The sequence below is a fragment of the Schistocerca cancellata genome, chromosome 5 (genome assembly GCF_023864275.1).
Source record: "Schistocerca cancellata isolate TAMUIC-IGC-003103 chromosome 5, iqSchCanc2.1, whole genome shotgun sequence".
NCBI lineage: Eukaryota > Metazoa > Arthropoda > Insecta > Orthoptera > Acrididae > Schistocerca > Schistocerca cancellata.
This window is the reverse complement of record NC_064630.1, coordinates 155,423,481-155,429,133: the sequence shown is the minus strand read 5'-3', so window position 1 is coordinate 155,429,133 and position 5,653 is coordinate 155,423,481. Positions and strand designations below refer to the sequence as shown.

Sequence of the window (5,653 nt, the reverse complement as noted above, 5' to 3'; positions counted from 1 at the left end):
AATGAAAAAAATCAGCCTTGGTCACAATACAGTAGATAATTTATTAGTGGTGACCGGTTTCAATCTACACATATCATCTTCCGACCGCCGGCCGTTGTGGCCGACGGTTCTAGGCGCTGCAGTCCCGAACCGCGCTGCTGCTACGCTCCCAGGTTCGAATTCTGACTCGGGCATGGATGTGTGTGATATCCTTAGGTTAGTTAGGTTTAAGTAGTTCTACGTCTAGGGGACTGATGACCTCAGATGTTAAGTTCCATAGTGCTTAGAGCTGTTTGAACCATCTTCCGACCATAAGGCACCTCCTTCTCCATGGAGGCGTTGTGTGGAGCCGAACAGTACTCCGGAAGGCATATTCGCCAGCTGCACTTGCTAAGTGTGCCCAAATTCCCTGCGGCTAATAAGGACGACCACGAAAGGCTGAACAAGGGAATCGTAGGTGTGAATGTAGACTTTCCCGGAGTATTCCGCTGAAGAGAAGCCGTTGAGTTTCCAGGCGGGTGGCAGAGGTAATTCAAATTTCTCTACAAGTTGTCTCATAGCGCGACCTTTCTCGACGTCCGCAGGCGTCACCAGAGCCTACAGCAGGATCGTTGTCTGCTGTCCCGCGCGGCTTTGGCGCCAGATAGCGACAGCTGCGGCTGCAGGGTGGGGAGGAGGGGCCTATCTGGTATCGCACAGCACACGCGGTGCTAGCCAAACGCGGCAGGCGCTATCTCGGAGCACGTCCGGCGGCCGTGCCGGGCTTCCGACGCCCACTGCCTTGCGTCGCTTCCGGCTCAGCGCGAGCGGCGACGACCACGACGAAGACGACGGCGCTGGGGCTCACCTCCGTGACAGGTGTGTCGGCGCTCCCTAGCACTGAGCGCGACTTGCCTACGTTTGTCCGCAAAGCTCTCAACTCTCTCAGCTCTGAGACAAATATAACGATGTTATGAAACTTCCTGGCAGATTAAAACTGTGTGCCCGACCGAGACTCGAACTCGGGACCTTTACCTTTCGCGGGCGGGCTAGTGCTCTACCATCTGAGCTACCCAAGCACGACTCACGCCCAGTACTCACAGCTTTACTTCTGCCAGTATCTCGTCTCCTACCTTCCAAACTTTACAGAAGCTCTCCTGCGAACCTTGCAGAACTAGCACTCCTGAAAGAAAGGATATAGCGGAGACATGGCTTAGCCACAGCCTGGGGGATGTTTCCAGAATGAGATATTCACTCTGCAGCAGAGTGTGCGCTGATATGAAACTTCCTGGCAGATTAAAACTGTGTGTCCGACCGAGACTTCGCCTTTCGCGGGCAAGTGCTCTACCATCTGCGCTACCGAAGCACGACTCACGCCCGGTACTCACAGCTTTACTTCTGCCAGTATCTCGTCTCCTACCTTCCAAACTTTACAGAACTTAACGTACGATGAAATTAATTCCTTGTTTAAATCAGACATGAAAATATTTTACGTAGGGTCAAAATTCACCCTTTTCGCCACTTTAGGAATGTCAGAAAACCTGCCATTCTAGTGTTAAAGGAACAGTCACGAAGATCCACACTATTTACAGCATCCTTACGAATAAAAATAATACCAACTGAAAGGCAGGAACATTAGAAAGTCGGCGCCGTAGTTGCTGTTGTTACGGAGGTAAATGAAATGAACTGCTGGCGGCGGCCATGCGTTCTCCAATAGGCGACTGTTTCTCTGCGCCCCTTTATCTCGACATATTTCATAATACTCAGATAAAAACACGATCTTCACCGTCGTCACACGATATGTGGCAGCGCATTACCTGCTTAAGGAACACTGAACAAGTATGGTTACATGGCACGTCTGGAAGCTAAGCCAAAGACATTAGCTACGGCTATTTTTTGCATCTCACCTGCTTAACACTCAGGCTATAATTTAGCTGCGCAATATTCGTACTCAAGAGGCAAAACGTGGAAATTAAGGGAGGAAATGTGGTAAAAGAGAGAAACGAACACCAGCACAAATTTAGTGGGTGGCCGTCCGTTGGGCGTTTTGTTGCTGTCTTGTTCCTTGACCTTGAACAAAATGTTAACGTCATCAGTTGCACATACGTACTAAAATGGTAAAATAACTAATTGGAACCATCTAGTTCCCACTAGTATATCTCTAGTGAAGCGCTTGGCTTCACCGTGGTTTCGTGGTGTAGCGGTTATCACGTCTGCTTTACACGCAGAAGGTCCCCGGTTCGATCCCGGGCGGAACCATAAAATTTTAATGTATACTAAATTACGTGCAGTAGCTTAGCAAACTTGGCTGCAACGAAACGAGAGTAGTAAAGTGATGCAGAATAATTTATTTTAATCAATTCAAGAAGGAATTCCACCCAAAATTCCTGAAATTGTACATCACGCTAGGAAAGGATAAGTTACGCAATATCTTAAATTTAATTATACACCTAGTTGAAGGAAAGAAGAAAGTAAGTTAAGGCGGTTTGACTTCCTGCAGACAACAAAGCAGAAGTTCAAATTGAACAAGTAGAAGGAAACTGGCACTGGCCTTTCTTAAAGAACCTGTCCCTGCATTCGACTACCATGATTCAGTGAAGTTCCGGAAACCGTGAATGTGGATGATCGGAATGATTTGAACACCCTGCTCTGTATTGTATCTTGATTTTCTTGGTCTTTTCACCACATCAATACACAAGTAACCAACACTACCTCGAATCATGCTTCTTTTATTGGATACTTATGTAGGTACAACTCAAAATTTTCAACCCTTCTATAATTTGATTTGTCAATAACATCTCTTTCACAATGCTATATCTCCACACTTATGAGTCAAGTTTATCAGTGGTTTGCCGAGCTACGTAAAGCATCGATTGAGACACTGAAGTCGTATTCGAGAGTCGGTGATTTCATTTAAATGCGTCTCCGACCTTCTTGATAAACTGGTCTCACGACTTCCCTACATGACCTGAAAAAAAGACTAGGCTGGTTTTTGAAACAGGCCACCAACGTTTTTTTCAATGGTCAGTTTCTAATAATTTATTGCAATAATATTGCCATTGCTTGCCAACGGTTTTGCGAATAACTGTAACAGAATAAATCAAAGTAATTGTAATTCTTGTTTCATTTAGTAGTCATTGGATTCCTATTTTTTTAGTTTGGAGGGTGATTAATTCACGTATGTTAGATACTGGGCCCACTTGCATGTACATCTTCCTTCATCTATCACATCAAGTTGCACCTAGTAAAACACTATGGTGCTCAAACCAACCTTCAGTCTGAGTTTACTTACTTCACTGAAAAAGTTAGCCACTCAAATAAAAGGGAAGAGAAGAAGCAAGATTTGGGCATAGAGCCGTGTATACGAAAAACAGATTTAGAGAAAGAACGGAATACCTAAATATGAATGACAGGACGAATGTGAATCTACCACAAAAGCCACTGAGTAACTTCTCTCATACAGCGAGGAAGCAATTTAAAGATATAACAAAAAGTGGTACTTCCACATCCTAGATATATGAGAGTTGAGGCAATTATGTAATCTTTCTTGGGTGTTACGACTTTTTTGCGGAAGATGCCTAGCTAATCAGTCATTCTTTGCAGCAATAATACTGCTCTACCTAATTTTTGGTCAAATGTTTGAGCGGGGCGAAAACTAGAGTCGCACAATGGATATTTGTCCAGCTTCCATGGCCAAACAAAGAGTGGAAAATGGTCAAAAGGGGTCTCAAACTGAAAAGTGTGAGATCTAAGAAAAAAGGGTTTAATTGCTTGAAGGGAATCGTGGTAGTTAAGAAAAACTTTATCACTGATTTGAGCGAAAATTGAAGTATTTCGCGAAACTGTTAGCTATGTAAATAAAGTGTCAGAAAATATCAAATCACAGCATAATTTGAAATTTCTCTGCTTTCTCTTTATCTGTGTACTCAATAATAATGGAAAACCGATGGACATTTAAATATATAGTATTTCGTGCTTTCTGAACTTGAAAAATATTTGAAAATAAAAACGGTCAAGTATTTTTGTGAAATGACTTGTCTTAAAGTAAGAAATAAACTAGCTTAGAGTAACACTTGAAGCACCTTTGAATTACGCTCGAAATCATGTACAGAAAGTGAGGTGCCGACTGACAATTTAAAGTTAAATGATTAACTTGGAATTTTAAAGACTATTAGAGGATATCTGTGCGGTGGAATTTCACTCTGTGGTCTCCTTACGTCGCTAACGTATGAATATCTTAGCTGCTGTACATGATTTAGAGTATCATTAAAAGCTGTGTCAAATGTTTCTCGTCTATGTTCCATTTTCTTACTTTTAGACACATCTTGATTTTCTTTTAAGATTTTTTTTTTGTTCTTGTTTTTGCTTAGTTGGTGTTGTTAGGCTGTCATAAAACATTTCCACAGGTAGTTTTCTTGTGTGTGTTAACGCTAGACAGTGTACATGGCATAAGAGTTTTAAGCTCAGATACTTTTAATAACACACGACAGAGTACGTTGTCAACAGTCTTTCATATTACTTGACAGAGTCTAAATCAGGGCTACTTCTGGTAAACTCTTACGAACGTTTACTTCGTAGTTAAGTTGTGTGCCTTGCTGTAGTATAAGAATTTATAGTTGCGAATATTCGGTACAAGAGCTGTGAAAAAACTGCTGTACAACAGATCAGTTGTAGAAATCCTGTACAAAAGTGCGTTAAGTGCTAGGTGAGGGATTGAATTGAGATAAACGTGTACCATGACACTTACAGAAGTAAATCAAACAAAATACTATATTCCAATAACGACTTGCGACGCAAAGTTAACTGCAATGTTTATTTAAACAATCCTGATCGATACATCGGCACAGGAAATGATGACAGCTACCTGTATGGACATCCTGAACACTTTACGTTCACTCGCTTTTTGAACAATAACTGCTATAAATTAGTCACAAGTGAAATCCACATGTTGAGCAGTGACGTGCGGTAGTATTTATGCCTAATATGAATATAATTACATAGATGGATCACTTACAGCAGTTGGCAGCAAAGCACACGTCGCATGATCGGAAGGAGGCAACTCACCTGCAACAAAGAAAACATTGTCTTACTTTCAGCAGTGGATAATGGGCCACACCCACAGTTGCTGTTCCGCTGTGAAACAGAAGCCAGACTAACGAAATTAACACTGTTAAGCATCTACATCTAAATCTAGCATCAGGATACAACGAACTCATAGCTATACAAAAACAAATCTCCCAGAGAGAAAGGAAGCAGGAGTTCGGCTAGAACATGGCTGCTAAAAGACAAATGTATGTCGCTGTTGCACAGTGCTTAACATATGAATAGCATTGAACACAATATAATTTTTAATAAAGTGGAAACTAGACAGTTTAAAGTTAATTTTAAGCACGGGAAACATTTACGAACAATTCTTGTCATATGGTCCCTTACATGGTATTATGGTCAAAATAAGACTATTGAGTTAGATAACGCTTGACCCAACCGGATAGCCGCACGCATTTAGCACCTCTCTTCCGAAATTCTGGGAGGCGCGCTGATTAACAACGAGGGCCAGTTTGCCTGAATGTGGTTTTTAGGCGGTTTCCCGTACCTGACTCGGTGAATACCGGGCTTTTACGCACGTCCCGCATTAGCTACACGATTCCCAAACATTTCCACATCGTTCTCACGCTTACTCATTGGGTAACACTAA

The 5,653-nt window shown here is 42.4% G+C and overlaps 1 non-coding gene across 1 annotated transcript; it reads left to right on the top strand.

Moving 5' to 3' along the window:
* The first annotated feature begins 2,144 nt into the window (after positions 1-2,144).
* On the top strand, positions 2,145-2,217 carry Trnav-uac (transfer RNA valine (anticodon UAC)). The gene has a single exon. It is a non-coding gene; the product is annotated as a tRNA-Val (tRNA).
* Positions 2,218-5,653: the final 3,436 nt, after the last annotated feature.